This window comes from Neopsephotus bourkii, unplaced genomic scaffold (assembly GCF_033783945.1).
Source record: "Neopsephotus bourkii isolate Nb327-2 ecotype Australia unplaced genomic scaffold, CSIRO-AGI_Nbou_v1 NB_107, whole genome shotgun sequence".
Lineage (NCBI taxonomy): Eukaryota > Metazoa > Chordata > Aves > Psittaciformes > Psittacidae > Neopsephotus > Neopsephotus bourkii.
Window position 1 is genome coordinate 230,373 of NW_026900624.1, and position 17,727 is coordinate 248,099.

At 40.0% G+C, this 17,727-nt stretch overlaps 1 long non-coding RNA gene across 1 annotated transcript in view; it reads right to left on the reverse strand.

Moving 5' to 3' along the window:
* Window positions 1–3,782, reverse strand: part of LOC133213962 (uncharacterized) — a 35,627-nt gene extending 31,845 nt beyond the window's left edge. Inside the window, exon 1 of the long non-coding RNA XR_009725938.1 lies at window positions 3,704–3,782. This is a non-coding gene — a long non-coding RNA (uncharacterized LOC133213962). The remainder of the gene's footprint in view (window positions 1–3,703) is intronic.
* Between the last annotated feature and the right edge of the window lie 13,945 nt (window positions 3,783–17,727).

A 17,727-nucleotide genomic window follows, 5' to 3' on the forward strand; every position in this document is an offset into this window, starting at 1 on the left:
CATCTGGCTCCTCAAAGAAAAGAAAAATATAATCAAAAGATCAAGATTCCCGCTCATGGAGCTTTCAGGAACCACTGGAGCACTATCCTCTGCCTCTCCCAAGCATCAGTTCAAATTCTGTTACCACTTAAGCATCCAAAACAAGACTGTGATATTCTACACTGAGTATGTCTAACAGTAGGTTCTCCAAAGAGTGTATCGTCTTTGGTTTAAGAAAAAAAAACAATGAAAACTAAAAACAACAAACTGACTATTCTGTTATGAAAATAACTAGGTGTTAGTTATGTAAAATGTTATAGCAAACACATTTCTAGGACATTATATAGTAATTTTCCCTTCTTTCATATGCGAAGTAGTTCCTCAGATCCAAAATAAAGCCCTCTTAAATATATGAAACTCCTTGCTTCCTCTTTCTTTACTTATCATCATTCATAAGTCATAATGTAACAGACGCTGTTCCCTGTAGCTTCAGACTGAAAGATGTTTTTCACTTTCACAACAAATTTTTAGATTCTGAAAATTCTGAAGCTGGTGATTTTAAACCTCCTACTTACTTTGAAAGTTGCTGAGGATTTCGAATCAGTCTCTGCAATGGTTACCTTCTTCAAGTCTTTCTCATATATCAGTAAAACAGGTATACAGTCTTCTCTTTAAAAGGTGGAAATTAGTCTGTCTTTGTATATTTACAGCTAAAGGACTTTGTTATCAAACAAAGCTAAAAAACGGTACAATTTGACTGGGTGTTTACGAGAAGCTCGCTATTGAAATAAAATTTAAGGGATTGTTTTTAGAAAATATGAACTGCTAAGTGGTATCACAGTTCGAGATTATACCACTGATGGAGATATGCCATAGCAAAATCAGATAGCAATCAGAAATCTTGTCTACTCTGAAAAATGGATGAGAATCCAAAATCTGTGACAGCAGCAGTGAGAGAGGAGACACACAATTTAGTGTTTGATTCTCTGACACTTTAGAGCCACATTCTCTTTATAAACCTGACAGAAGTTCTCTGCCAAAAAAAAGAATTCTGTAGGTCCATTTCGCAAAATTGTGTGGACCAAAATAATGAAAGCAAGAAATGGCAAATAAAGCGGAGTTTAATGGAGCTGTTGCAAGGATGGGAAAAGAAATGGATGAAAGCATTTTGCTGGGAAATAAAGGTGCATAAAATAACTGTGAAGGCTTTTATTTTCTAGTAAAACACACTGTTGCTGCTGACAAAATAACCAAATCTGAAAATACTCCCTTTCAGCCTTCAAAACATTGTTCTTTGGCTTACAAAACCTGAAAACATCCTCTCCATCTTAAAAGTTTTCTCAGGAATCCTTCTCTTTTTTAATTTCCTATGGGGAAAAACCTTCTGTCAAGGCATAAAATATTTTCTATTTCCCACATTTAGTGGGTACAAAACAAAAAGACAGCTTTCTTGTGAACACTTTCAAGCTTCTGGCTCCCTCTGCCTCCTGTTCTTGCTGCAGAAGGACTAGCCTCATGGGAAATTTTCCTCTGACCTCAGCTTTCACATTCCATCTCTTTTGCTACCCTGTTCACAAAGAGGTTTGACCTCTCCATCTCCTTGCAAGGTGGTCTTCTTGTTCCTCTCACAGCTGTCACAAGGCAGGTATTTCTGACGTGCCCTCATTGCCTACAGCCTCCCTTTCTGTTACAGAAGAAAAGCTGCAGAAACACTTGCCTGTCTGCATCAGTTTGACACTGAGTGGTGGACAGAGCACATCGCCTTGTGATAGGTGGCATCACACATGGGATGAAGGTGGGGCAGGCCAGGGGGACCAGTTGAGGAGCCACTGCTTCCCAGCTTTGAATGACCTTCCTGCTGACATCTTCCAGCCCTTGCTCAGCCTCGAAGCAAGAGAGCTGGGCTGGTATTCACTAGTGACACTTCAGTGAGATCTTCCATTAAAAGATCTTTGTAGAAAATGCTGGTGTCAACATCCCTGGCACCCAGAGATGTCACACTTTAAGGACAGAAGCACTATTTTTCTAAAGCAACTTGGAGGTAAAACACCAGTCCTGCATTAAAGAGGATAGCTGTCTTCTAATCTCAATTTGTGTGCAGAGCTGACAAGCCAACAACTGATGAAGCAAAAGAAGACATTTGTCTAAAAGGTCAATTGTTTGCTGATTGTCACACTTCTTGAAGCCTCCCTCAAGGCTTCAGGCATGGAGTAGCTGTCAGGTCCTGGACGAGTTGAGTCTCCATCCTGGCAATCCTATACAACCAGCTCTACAAGCACACAGCACTAAACAGTATCTTAGGTCTTACATGTCCTCCCATGCAGTCTTGTTCTTCCTTCTCCCTTTCCCATTATTTAATAAGTTCCCTGATTTGACAAATATTATCCCTAAACAGATGTCAGTACACTCAAAACTAACAAAACTGATGTAGAGAAAGTATTAGGATATTGTCGTATTCAATAGGAAATGAATGCAATCCCTCAAGTCTCTTTGATGTCATTAATATTTGCAAAAAATGTTAATAGTGACAATTTATATGATGATTTATCTGCATTATCAAATCAATCTATTTCTCTCACATCTAATTGGCCTCATAGAACAATAAATTCACCACATTGAAAAATTGCAGTCTCATTTTACGTATTGTTTCACCGTGTATCTGGACCACTTCTGTGTTTGGCAACGATGTACTACAGAAGGTTTCCCTCTAAAAACCTCTCACTACTGCCTCTTACAATATTTACACTGGGACATCAATTTCCCAAGACTGTTTTAAATTTTTTAATTCCATTCCATCATAAATATTCTCATATGCAGAAGCTTCTCTTGAGTAGAAATGTTTCCCAGACATGTTACTTGAAGTGCCCTCCTTCATTCTGTCCTTAAGTCACCCCCAAGTTTTACTTGTAGAAGTATTGTTCTTCATTCTTCTCTATTTCCTTAATTTCATTTTCTTGCTGAAATTTGATTATGTGTTTCTGCAGGGAGAGTATTTTAGAAATGCATTTGAGGACAGGAGAAAATTACTAGTTTACACAAACAGTGGGGGAAAACTTGCACTCTTTATTCAGGAAAAGTCCTAATGACTTCAGTAAGAGGCTTGCTAAAATGCAAAATTGAAGGTACTGTATTTTGGAAGTCTGCTTAATCTGACTCCACCCCACCACAATATCCTGAAGGATCTCCAGTGTTGACACAAACTTGATGCCAAAGACTTAAATCTGCATGATTAGCTTCAAGCATATGCATAGTTAATTCAGGAATTTCAACACTTGAAGGGATAAACCAGGACAACTCTTACTGTGATTTGTACCCACATGTGTCAATATACAGTCTGTCCCAATTTAAGATCCCAAAATAAAATATTACATTTTGACCCAGAGAGGAAAACTTTGATGTTTTTGTAAAAGGAAAAAGGCAGTTAAATCATTTATTATTTCAGCAGCACAGAGTATTCCCTTGTCCCTTCCAAAAAGGTCCTATCTGATTTTGGGCTGGGGATTTAGACTAAAGTGTTACTAGGTGATAACTATTGGCCTGTTCCACACATGCAGAATGTTTAATGTGAATTCCTGGGGCCAGATCTGCATGCATACATGCAGCTATATATTAGGCCTATGGCTTGAACTCACTCATTTCAATAAAATCATACACTAAAAAAAGTCAGGCCCTGGGTATTTAGAGCAGGTTATGCAAACGGCTGTTAAGTGCTGTTGAGACTTACCCTTTCTGTATCAGCCAAGAACCTGAGCTCCTACGCCATCAACAGATGCTTGTTTACATAAACTCATTTATGATATACCCTGTAAAACATATTTGGGCAATGTGTTCAGGGTTTTAACAATCTGAACAAAAACTCATAAATATTTTTAAAAGATATCCGTTATTAAATAATTGACTTGAATCTGTGCAAACTGATGAAAGTCCTGTCAAAACAAATATTCACACTCAGGTTAGTAACACCTGAAGCAATAGCTCCTTAGAGAAATGGTGACCTTATTAATGATTTTCAGTGACGCAAATGGTATCACTATGATACTGCTAGGACTAGGTTACATCATTTTCTCAGCAATGCCTAAGCAATGTAAGTCTAATTTATTTTCTGCCTTATTGCCTGGCTGCACCTCAGTTTTGTGTTATAACAGTTGATGTACCTTTGTGGAATGTCATCATTCATGATCAAAAAGGGTGGAAGTACCAAGTTAGAAATGGCTTGATCAAATCCAGATTCACCTTCTGAATTTTGCTCCACACAGCAGCAAAGAAGTGGTGTACTTCCCAGGCACAAGCTTGTGTACAGTGTCAAAGTGCCTGTCAGTATCAGAGAAGTAAAATATAAGAGCACTTTAATTCTTTAAGAGAGCCATTACAAAGTTAGGGAACACATTGTAAGCCTATACTGAGAATGCTTGAAAGTGGAAATGATCGTCAGAGCTTAGTTCTAACCTTAGCTCTCTTCCACAGCAATATCAGGCTTTCAGACCTCCTCTTCGTATACCTTTTTATCTGTTACACAGAATCTGCTAGGAGCATACTCCATGATCCTTAGAAGTAAAGCAGAGGATTCAAAGACTGTGCCAATATAGGAATAAGATTGGATTTTTCCCATATAGAGCAATTCCAAATTCTCTGACAGCAGGTATGCAAAGCTTGCTGCTCAAAACCAGTGGCAGAGTAAAAAGTGTATCCATTCCTGGATGACTGCATCAAGAAATATCTCAAAAGACCTCCTCCACAGCAGCTGGTTTCCTAAAACCCAGTAAACACCTCATTAAATTGGCCCAGGCAGGAAGGAAAGTGCTGTGAACATGATTCCCACAATTACTACTGAAACAAGAAACAAAGATCTGCGAATAATTTCTTTTCAACAGTAATTTTCTGTTTTCTTGCCTGACATGTGGCATACCTGTCAGGTATGTGCTGGTCAGAAATAGACTAACAAAAGCAGGTGTAAAGAGAGAAAGGAGGCTTTTGTAACATGGTATGTGAAGCAGAGTAAATAATATCATCAGTGATTTTCAGTGTTTTGCTCTTTCACAATAAATTCTTCAAAGAGGATTCTTCAACTTTATTTCATATTGCCCCCCAAAGAGGCACATTTTTCTTTATAAAAGAGGAAAAAGGTAGATAGAAATGCACCTTAGTTCTCTAAATTTTCAGCATTTTCTTTTTGAGTCATGTTGGTCAGCTGTAATTTCTCAGCCAAGTCACTTGATTTGCGCTGTCCTTGTTTTCTAGCTGAATCCAGGTGTGAGTGCTCCCAGCATGAATAGTGACAGATGAGTGTAAAAAATTGCTTCCTGAGAATACCTTACCTGTCACTGTGTTACTTGTCACTAGGCTTTCATTTTCTGAAAATGTTCAGAAATGTTAGGTGAATTTGCACTGCAGCAAAACATAAGGAAGGAAGGGTGAATTCAGCTGGAATAACTTCCCAATTTTACCCAGTGAACCTTTGAGCCCAGCACATGATGTCCTTGGGGTCTTGAATTTCATAGGAAGTTTCACAGAGGGGATACTGCTAAGTGTGGCAAAAAAGCTTACAACATATTAATACCCAGGTGTCCATAGACCTGAAAGAAATTAATACTTTGCCTAACTTATTTGAAATGTATACAAAACATCTCTCTTTTGCTACTCATTGTGGGCCCAATGTGTGAAAGAGAAATGGTCTTTACTGAGAATTCCACAGGTGAGGTCAAGATTGAGTTTATAATGGAAAACAAGTTTTGATCTTAGCTATGCAGAGCCAATAGTCTCTCCATAACACAACTGTCAGTTCAATTTTTGTCAGCAATATAAACATGGAATTGAAATAAGTGTTAGACTAGGATTTGGATGAAAGTTTTAATTAGATGAGCACCTGCACTCTTAAGTCTTACTAAACTGTTGAGACTGAAATTGTGTGTGAAACATTGCCATCCAGTGGCTACTTCTACAGTTTCCAATCCTCCACAAAGACATTTGCAGGAAAGAAATGTTACGGATTATGGCATCCCTCCTCTTTCATGAAACCACAGTGGTCTCTGCATTAACACCACCATTCTAGGAGAAAAATTCAAATACCAAGGGTCTGCAGATCTTTCAAGCTGTGTGCTTTTTAAGTAAATATTTATTCTTATAGCAATGCATTATATTGACATTTAGGTCTCAGAAAAAAAAAAAAAAAAAAAAAAATCTGTGGTTTATCCCTGAAAAGAGGAGGCTGCAGCTGAGGGGTGAAAACCTAAAGGAGTGAAGTGGCTAGCCTCAGACCATGAAGCCCAGATCCCGAAATCACAATGAAACATCATTTTTCTAGCTGAATGTCATTGCTTACATCCCTTTATCCCATCCTGCCACTCTGAAGCTTGGGCCCACTGAAGTTTCCTCTTTCCTGAAAGCTCCACCACTGATTTTTCCCTCTTATAGGGGACTGAAATTTTGAAAGCCCCACATGCTTCTCCTGGGAACTAACTCTTCTGCTTTACCAAAGGACATTTAGAGCATGGGCAGATATTGGCTTTCCTTCTGCCACCTTGGTGTTACCCACACGCAGCACTGATCTGGAAAAACCACATTTGGTCTTCATGTCTAATAAGTCCTCTGTCACTCTGTGGAGCTTTTCAGATGGTTGGAGGGCATTAGAGGCCCAGCTGCAGAAACTCAACTGAGGGCTTAATTTCTGGGGAGAACACTGCTTGGTGTTAAAATCTTCGCAATGGAACTGCTAATCCATAGAAAATGAGACTGTGAATAGCTGCATTCATTATTACTATGACTCAGTTCCTTTGAGTCATGGCCCATATTGGGTGGAAATGACATCCTCCTAGACAACCTAGACAAGCTCAGGAAGTGGGGGCTGGGTGAGTGGATGGTAAGGTTGATTGAGAACTGGCTGAATCATAGAATCATAAAATCAACTAGGTTGGAAAAGACCTTTAAGATCATTAAGCCCAACTGTTACCTCAGGACTGCCAAGTCCACCACTAAACCATGTCACTAAGGGCCTTGTCTATATGGTTTTTTCGAACCTTTTCAGAGACAGTGATTCTACCACTTCCCTGGGCAGCCTGTTCCGATGCCTGATCATCCTCTTGGTGAAGAAATTTTTCCTAGTATCCAAACTAATAGCAGGTTGTAGTCAGTGGTACAGAGCGTAGGTGGAAACCTCTAACTAGCGGTGTCCCCCAAGGGTCAATACCAGAGCCAGTCTTGTTCAACTCATCAATGACTTGGATGAAGGTATAGCGTGACTCCTCAACAAGTTTGCCAATGATACAAAACTGAGTGAGTGGCTGATAGCCTGCAGTGCTTTGCTGTATTCAGAAGGATTTAAACAGGTTGAAAAGATGAAAGGAACCTTTTGAAATTCAACAAAGGCAAGTGCAGGGTCCTACACCTGGGGAGGAATAGCCCCATGTTCCAGTACAGGCTGGGGGCTGACCTGCTGGAAAGTAGCTCTGCTGAGAGGACCTGTGGGTAATAGTGGACAACAAGCTGTCCATGAGCCAGCAATGTGCCCCCTGCAACCAGGAAGGCCAATGGTATCCTGGGGTGCATTAAGAAGATCACTGCCGGTAGTTTGAGGGAGGTGACCCTCCCTCTACTCAGAATTGGTGAGGCCTCACCTGGAATACTGTGCACAGCTCTGGACGCCCCAGTACAAGAGAGGCATAGAGATCCTGGAGCAAGTCCAGCAAAGGGCTACTAGAAAGAGTAGAGGGTCTGAAGTATCTCTGATATGAGGAAAGGCTGAGGGAGCTGGTCCAGTTCAGCCGAGAGAAGAGAAAGCTCAGGAAGGATTTGATCAGTCTGAAGGAAGGGTGTCTAGAGGATGGGGCCAGACCCTTCCTGGTGATGCCAGGCAATAAGATGAGAGGCAATAGGCACAAACTGAAACACAGGAAGTTCTACCTAAACATGAGGAAGAACTTTACTGTGAGGGTGACCGAGCATTGGAATGGGTTGCCCAGAGAAGTTGTGGAGTCTTCTTCCCTGGAGATATTCATGAACCATCTGAACACAATCCTGAGTAATGTGGCCCAGGTGACCCTGCTTGAAAAGTGAGGTTGGACTAGATGACCTTCAGTGGACCCTTCCAGCCTCAACCACTTTGTGGTTCTGTGAAGATAAGAAGCTCTGCTTCTCTCCCAGGCCCATAAACCACCTGGTTCTACTTTCTTTTTACCTACACATTCATCTGATCTCCACCAGGTTATGTAATCCATTTTCTTATCCTATACAGAGAGTTGCTATGTTTGGAATCCCATGACAATGAAGTCCTGGTTCCTATTAAAGGAAACTGATGCCCACAAGTACAGCCATCATCTCACCAAACTGCAAAGCAGTCTTTGCAGCATAATATTAAAGCTTGCTCCTCAGCTTTATAGAGTTGTAGCATTTGACTGGATGGTACACATCACAAAGGACTCAAGACCGTTGAGGGTAAATATTTGCTCTGCTTGTGGTATCAGGCTGGACTGTATATGACAGCTAAGTTAAAGGTCATGCTTATTACTAAAGATAAAAGGGTTAGTACAAAAATGTAGTTTATTTTGTTAAAAGTAACTACAGGATTGCAATACTCAGGCAAGTAAAATGAAGAAATTAAAAACCTTGAAATAGGCTTGTACTCCCAAACTATTTCAAGTCTTTCCTTTTGGAGATTTGCCCCTGGCTAAACTCAGGAGCAGTCGGACAGTCCTATTGAAAGTTAGCTTGACAAGATAAGTCAAAAGAACACTAAATAACATGTAACTCTGTGACTGACACATGAACATTACCCTGTCTTATAAGTATGCCTTCTAGATTATTCAGCTATGCATCTAAAGGGTCAAATTCACCAAGCACTAACCCATCACCTACATTCTGCCATAAATAAGAGGCATCCACAAGTCTTGCTGTAAATCTACAGAACATCAGAGGATTATAGTATTTAAACAAATCATCAGAGCCTTTCTAGTTCTCTGCTTTCTTTACTTTGCTAATTATCTTTTATGTAACTCACTGTATTACCTAGCTGCAACAGGGAGCTGGCACACTAATCCATCTGCAAGGTGACCCCTGTTGTGTGCTATGCAGATTGGGATATTGATATGCTGTTGTGGACTGCAAGACTTATCTGTTTCTGTCCCTTGTCTCTCATTTGTAGGTACAAAGGGAGGAATGTCTTAGAGTCTAATAAGAGAGCTTGATCCTATTATATCTCTAGACTAATGCAGAGGACAATGAGACTGGGATAACCATCCTCACTTAGACATTATGGTGACTGGCTTTGTTACCATGCCTATGATTGATCTGTGCTTTGAGAGACTTAGTCAAATCAAAGCTCTAAATAGACACAGCTTTTGTGATTGTTAATTTCAAGGGAGGATTCAGTGCTTTTTAGCTCCTGGGCTTATCTTTGCTCTCTCTGCACTTGACTCCACATAATCAAAGCCCTGTTGGGAGCTGTGACTTATTGCAGTCAGACCCGCTGCAGTTATGGAGGTCCACAAAGATCAACACTTTTTCTTAAGTCCTCTAGACTTATTGTAAAAGCATCTGAAATTATGATCACTATAGATCAACATTGTTTCTTAAGTCCTCCGGACTTATTGTGAAGACATCTGAAATTATGATCCCTATAAATATTTTTCAGCAGGATTTACTCTGCTGTGAAAAAAAGGCAGGTGCTAAAGTTATTAGAAGTGCATCAAAAGTTTGTCACTTAATACCAGCCTAGAGGTGTGTTTACCAATGATAACACCAAAACCAAGAAAAAAGTGCTACAGGAATTAGGATTTGTCAGGTTATTTCAGAGAGTTTGGGATCATTTTGGGAAAACCAATTTTTAGAAGAGAAAGCTGTATGAAACCAGCATTTCAGCCTTCATACTCTCTAAACCCAAAATGTAGGAAATCTTTCCGGCATGAAATAGTGTGTTTCAGTTTCTAGTGATATCTTTTAAAGAGTCAGTCAAAGATTATAGAGTCTACTTGCCCTGGGATCCCCAGGTGACAGCAGAAGTGTGGACAATGACTTTTAAAAAGTCATCTTTCACCTGCACAGCCTGCAGTACCAAGACTTTCCTGCTATACCCAACACACCATTTAGAATATGCAACTGAACCTCTTCCTTGCTTGTACAGCATGACGCATGCTTTTATACCAAAGAAACAGGAATAGTAACAGATCTGAGAGCCTGTTTGTCATTACATACAACTTATTCTCATATATATTATGTCCCATCAAAACAATACTGCATATTCTTCTGTCCTCATCTCAAAAAGAGAAAAATCCCAAACACAAACAAGAGCGTAGTAATTCAAAAAGATTTGTAGTGTTGAGCTTCCCTGCTGTGATTGCTACAGAAGCCTTTTGAGCAACCCAAGTTGTAACCAGTTGCGGGGGGGGGGGCGGCTAAAAGCCAGAGAGATGTAAATTAATTGTCTGGAAAATTCTTAAGTAGGTTTTTGAGTGTAGTTTTCCAAGAATGTGCTCTTTTAGAGAAAGAAGTTGTTTTTGCTGAGAGCAGCAGTGTGTTACTGATTTACTAAAGTTGATATTGACTAAGCTGCCCGGTTACAGTCCCAGGCACAGAATTATTTGCCTTCCAGCCTGCCAGCATTAAGTCTTTCAGCTCAACTCTATTTACTTCAGGAGGTAGGAAAATAGATGCAGGCTTTCAAAAAGGAGTCAGGCTGCAGGCAAACTGGGAAAACAATGGTTACATTCAATGGCAATCCCAGTTTTCACAGGTTATTCCTGCAAGTCCATGTCCTGACACTATGAAAAAGGATACAGGGGAGTATTACTGTGTCTCATAGTGAAGTGGGGTGTCATGCAAGCAGCTCTTCATAGGTTGTGCTTATCACTGGAACTGGTTCAGTAGTTTGAAAAACCTTCAAAACTTCCAAGGGTGTTAAAACTTGATAACATGAAGGTACTCCTGCACACAGCGCAACGGCCCATCTCAAAATGATCTGTTAACACCATGTACTGATGCAGCTTCACAGTTTGAAGAAGCTTTTGTCACAGGGTAACCCTGCGGTTCTCACTAACATTCCTACTGTAGGCTTGTAAAGGATCTGATGACCTTCAGTACAGCCTTCTGTTAGGAAAAGGGGGCATTTATACAGCCTACATTGAGAAATTTTGGTAGAAGTGTTAGAGAATGGTAAAATTTTATCCATAACTTTGTGTGGTTGTTCTATCATAGAACTTCCCTCTTTTGATATCAAGGAAGGGTGAAGTTTTGTGGTGGGATAAACTTATAGCATAGTAGAAAGCATAATAAAAATAATTATATTCAAAAGGTTTATAAATTAATAGAAGGTTTTTATGTGTGGTTGGGGCTTTGTTGTTCTGTATTCTAGCTATTCTGTAAACTCAGCAATAGCTGTACCATCCTGTAACTCTGTAGTTTTAGCAATAGAAACTAACATAACCATATATGGCACAGGGAGTGTAGGAAGGAATGTACTGTGGAGCTATACCCAGGTAGAACCTAGACTTAAGAAAGCCAAAACAGCATACCAGAAACTGATAAGAAAATGCTAGCATCCACACAAGGGTTGGGATATGTCCCAGTAAGGGAAAGGTGAAGAGGACAACCTGAGGAAGACTTCTTACTTCATCAGGACGACCACCAGAGGGGGCTGCGCACGCGCAGAAGAGGCTGATGTCATAACATTTATGATGTGGCAATCCTTAATTCATATGCACTAGCTGATGTTGTAACCCGTGCTAAATGTGTATAAATTGCGAATGTGATGTGACGAGGTTGAAGCCAGATTTGGGTGCGTACCCCTGGTTTCCCAGCGCTGCAGTAAAGCACCTCATATAACCATTCCAGTGGTTATGTGTTTGTTCCTACGCTAACAGAAGTAACATCCCTTGATAGCCTGTTCCAGAACATTAACGCATTTATAAATGGATTTTTTTCCTAATATTTAGCCAAAGTAGTGTTTGCTGAAACTTTAGCAACCTTGCTCTGTGCTGATTAGCAGAGAGGACAATTGATCAGTATCCTCCTTATAATAACCTTTTAAATTTTACAGTGTCAAAAGGTTATCAGCATTACCTCTCCCCAGTCACAGTTATATCTCTTCAGAAAGCAACAAAATCCTTCCTCCTTCATTTCTCACAGATAATATTTGTTAAACACCTATGACTATTCTCATTCCTCTTTTTGGGAATGTGAGGTGCTTTGACCTCTCCAAACGATGTTACATCAGCACTGTGAAGAGTAAATTCTGCTCAGTTCAGTGACACTCTTGCTAATACATCCCAGAGAGAGATGGATTTTCTTTTAACAGTATCTCACTGACTGACTTCTTTTCAGTCTGTGATCCAGTATGAGCTTCAACCCCTGTTCTACAACTTCGCTATCTTGCCAAGCATGAGCCATTTTGTTCTTTATTTTTGCCTTATTATCATCTTCTGCATTTACTTCTACCAAATTTCCATTTGTTGACTTTAGATCCTGAGTTCCTCCACTCAGACTGGTTCTCCAATTTGTACAAAGCCAACAATTACAGCCGTAGGCACTGTTTTAACCTGTACAGACTCTGCTGGTCAGCAATGTCCCAGCAGTGTTCTCCATGACTAGGATCCCTCATTAAGGAACACTCCACAAGCATGCAGAGGAGAAATAGCAGTAATATCGGAAATGGAACACTTTCCACCACTGTATTAGTTTCCTTTTTCTGTACGTCTAACAGCAGAAGAAGAAACCCCACACCTTCTTTCTTCTGCTGGTAATGTCCCTCAACTGCTTTGGTCTTTCAGATATTAGTACCTGCCTGCCTACAGACAAAGGGCTGGGTCCCATGCATGCTCAGCAGGTCACAGCTGAACTGATCCCTTTTAACTGGCAGCCTTCTGAAAGCAGTTCACACGCTAATGCAAGAGAATGTCATAGTCCAAGGAAGTCTTTTGTAACTCAATGCACCTATCAGCTCTTGAAAGAACACTTAATTACTCATGAGTAGAATGGGCTGCTTTTAAAATACAACTGTTGTTGAGACCCATAGATATCAAATTAATGTACAATGCATTTTAAAAAGGTGTAAGCCAGCAGATGCATATATTAAAAATAATACCAATGCCTGTGTTCAGCCAATCTTTGGATTCTAGAACAGAGCTTCCATCAAAGGGCAACAAGAGACTAAACTTATTCTTAGACTTTGTGAAAATACACAAATTAAATAATATTACAGTAATAGGCAGGAATCAGCCTAGTTTACTGTCCCAGTGGCCAAGTGATGCTGCTTAATAAAATGCCTGCATAGATCCCATATCATAGCAGATGATGTAAGTAGGTATCTGATCATATACTTATATCATATATTAAAAAAAATAAAAAATAAAGATACTGCTTACTTAGGTACTTAACTGCATTTGAACTATGCTCACTCAAGACTGAAGAGAAGCCTGTTTCCTCTTCTGACTCATCCTAACCTCCTTGTATTGTCTTTAATAACTACCTTCAGGAATATCCTGTACAAAAGTACTTGCACCAAATGTATTTGACCAAGTGGGCTGAGAACTCATTTTATGAAGACAATTAATAAATAAAAAGTTATGTATATCTTTCACTTATAAAATGTGCTATAATTTAGTCTTTTTGGACTGTGTTGCACTGGCCTAAAATCCTACAGGCAAAAAACTATCCAGAACTGCGTTTTACTTTATCACAGAGAACATCCCTGATATAAACTGGGGTTTACCCATACTAACTCTGTTCCTTGTGGCTTCCTTTCATCCACTGTTTAGGCTAGACAGTAAAGAATCCACGCATAATACTGTTCTAATTTTCTGTAGCATGCCTTGGAGTCTGACTTGTTTGGATCATAGGCTGAATTCTCTGCAGCTAATAGCAACTGAAATTCCAGCACAGCCAAAGGAGAATAGCTACTTTTGCTCCAGTCAGGGGCTTGATATTACTCGTGAAACAAGGACTCAGACACTTCTTGGTATAAATGCTCTGCACACACACCATTGCTGCTTCTAGTTAGAATGTGTATGAAGAATGGTATGAATTTTATTTTATGAATCATCATTATTAAAAATAATCACATAGCATTAGGCAGCAGCCACTTTCAAGATGTCATTATCAGAACTGCTGGATCCATCTAAAAAGGAATACCAAAGTGATTCATTTACATCATGGGGGAATAGACTATAAGCTTTGATTTCAAAAACCTATTTTTTTATGCAGAGAAATAAAATAAATGTATTAAAGCGCAGTGGCTTGTTACAAAACAGTCTCAGAAAGTTTTGATGACATATGATTAACACCACCAAGGGAAAAGAAGAATCTGGCCAGTGGTCCACTCCAGCTATCAGTACTCATGCAGGCAGTACTCCAAGACCAGCAGAGATGGCAAACATTTTCTGAAGAATCATTGTGGAGGTTCAAATATGCCAAAAGGCTCAGATTTACAATATATGGGGAGTTTTATTCTCACAGATCTCTGTCCCATAAATTTCCAAGAGATTCTTGCCCACAGGTGAGGCAACAGAAACAGATGTGTGATGGCTCTCTATCTCTATTATGGTGGTAAGGGGTGGCAGAAGCTACAGAATGGACATAAGAGAAGTCAGATTAAAGGTGAGATAAATCAATGTAGTTATTTTCCTACCTGTAGGGCATTTGCAGTATAGTATGAAATACTGTTTTTCTGTGAAAGCACAGACTCAAACTACACACAATTGCACACTGCAGACACTGAAATGCTGTCTAGTTTTGATTCATAGGCCAAATATATTTAAAAATACAAAAAATCTGTTACACAAAACTTGAGACAGAACTGCCAAATGTCACAAGTTCCTTTTAGTATAAAAGTGCAAGACACAAAGAAAATCATTCATGAACTTAGTGGGATATAAGATAAACGTAAAGATACATTTGGGCCATGACTACAAAATAAGTCTATTTTCAGTTTCAAAGGTGATTAGATATGTGTTGAACATGTGGATACTGGTAGATATGCTCTGTATGTTAATAAGCCAAGCAATACCAGACTATCAGAGAAGCTACTGTTCTCTGCAACTGGAAGAAATCCTGTTTCATTTCAGTTTGGTCTGGTTTCACATTTGCTTTCCTAGCTTCTATGGGCTTGCCTAAGATCACCTGCCTATTACTCTTATTTTGTTTCATAATGAAATATACAACATCACACTCTGAGGAAAGAAAGGTACACAATCTGCTCTAGAAGCAAACTGTGCAGACCGAAACAAAATGGTTTTTTAGGGCATGCAGCAAGCTCACTGTCCTGGACTTCAAAAGAGCAGACTTTGGCCTCTTCAGGAACTTGTTCAGTAAGGTTCCATGGGATAAAGCACTAGGGGCAGAGGAGCCCAAGACTACTCTTAACATTTAAGGATGATTGCTACAAGCTCAGGAGTATTGCATTCTGACAAGAAGGAAATGTGTTAGGAAGGCCAGAAGGCCTCCACAGACGGATAAGGAACTGCTGAGAAAACTTAGAAGGAAAAAGGAAGATTATAGAAAGTGGAAGCAAGGACAGGCAGCCTAGGAAGAATAAGGAACATTATCTGGGAAGACAGGCATCAGATCAGGAAAGCTAAGGTCTGGTTATAATTGAATCTGGCCAGGGATGTGAACGGTAAAAGGAAGGGCTTCTATAGGTATGTCACAAATGAAAAACAGACAAAGGATAAGGTAGGACGTCTCCAAAACCTAATGGGAGAACTGGCTACCTTGGGCCATGAGAATGATGAGCGGGCTGTAGCACCTCCCATAGGAAGACAGGCTGAGAAAGTTGGAGCTGGTTCAGCCTGGAGAAGAGAAGGCTGTGTGGAGACCTCATAGCAGCCTTCCAGTATCTGAAGGGGGCCTACAAGGACACTGGAGAGGGACTCTTCATCAAGGACCCTATCAATAGGAACAGGGGTAATGGTTTTAAACTTAAACAGAGGAAGTTTCGGTTAGAGATAAGTAAGAAGTTCTTTACTGTGAGGGTGGTGAGGCACTGGAATGGGTTGCCCAAAGAAGTGATAAATGCTCCATCCCTGGCAGTGTTCAAGGCCAGGCTAGACAAAGCCTTGGGTGGCATGGTCTAGAGTGAGGCATCCCTGCCCATGGCAGGGGCGTTTGGAACTAGATGATCTTAAGGTCCTATCCAACCCTAACTGTTCTATGATTCTAAAAAAGACACTGGAAGAAGAAACTAAAAACAGTCCTGGAATTTAAATTGTTTCTGATCATGGATAAAACCACATGGTTTGGAGGTACTGACTGAATGACACAGAGAGTACTAAAACTGAATTAAGGCCAAAGGGCTTGTTAGTGGGATAGTCTTTCCACCTGCAAAATAAGAAAGTGTATTCTAATTTTAAAAACACAACTTAAGCCTTACTATTCAAAGATCAAAGACAAACCAAGAAAATACTGTATTTCAGCATTGTATAAGGAGTTCTAACAGTAAAAAAATGGGTATAATATAAAGAAAGGAAACAGGAAATAAAACAAACAAACAAACAAAAATGCCCATGCTCTTGTATGCATACCAGTATCAGAGGCAAATACAAATGTTGATGTCTTTCTTAAGCTAGTTCTACTCACTGAAACTGAATCCTAGGTGCAAGTAGGCTGAGCAGAAATCCTTTCATTGGTATTATTGTGCATATTTTTCCAGACAGATTAATAACAACTCCTACTTCTTCAGCAGCTGAGTTACATCTGCCCAGAATTCTAAAGAAATGTTTAGTCTATTTTAGGCTGCAAGGATGAAAATTTCAAGGCGGCCTCTTAGGCAGCAGCAATCTCCATCAGAAGACTGGCTTCTGATCTCTGTCCACAATTCTCAGCTGCACAACGCAGCAGAAGCTGGACATACTGCTAAGGGCACATCATGTCAGCAAAATTCATGGCCACTAAGTATATTACTGGTGTTACTGTAATTACTTCTGCCCTGCTGTGGTAATGCCTTTGGCCTCAGGACCTCATTGCATTAGGTACAGTATAAGAATATGAAAATCAGATGGTCAGACATTTACACAATGTTAATACAGGGGAGCGAATTGTTAGATGATAGTGCTCACTGAAATAAAAGGTGCGCACAGTACAGTGGATATCTGACCAAACTGGGGATTTGCAGCAAAGAAGTGAGACAAGGGCGGCACAAAATCACAAAATGGAATATACAAACCTTTAGAATTAGATTTAGTAATGTTAAGTTTTATTGCTTTGTAACAGTAGCAATGGAAAATTACTGAGGTTCACAATACACAGGAAAAAAACAGAGTACAGCTAGAGAACATACTGAGAATTCTTGTACAAGATAAATCGTTATAGTTGACATAGTTTTAAGAAAAACAGGCTAGAAGAACAGGACACAGGGATAAGGAGTATCTGGGAACGGCAGGTGTCCAGGATGGGCTACAGTTAAACTAACTGATAAGTAGGAGGATAGGAGGATTGTTATGTCTCTGGTGCTAACGAACCAATAAGCTGGTATGAGCATCTACTGCAGTGCTTCAAAGGCTGCCAGAAGTGATGAAGATTGTTGGAAGAAGTAAACGACCCTCAGAGACCACCACCACAATTCTGTACGCAGGCGGGGGACTCTCTGGAAAATGATGTAATCCATACGTAGCCTCATGAATATGTATGTCTGCACAGGGACTATAAAAAGACGGCTTGTGTGGCAACTGGGGGACACACGTTAGGAGGAGCTATCCCGCGTGTCTCCCGGCACCACAATAAAGAATACCTGCTTGTCAGCTTGAAAACTTTGTTGGCAAGTTTGTTCCTGGA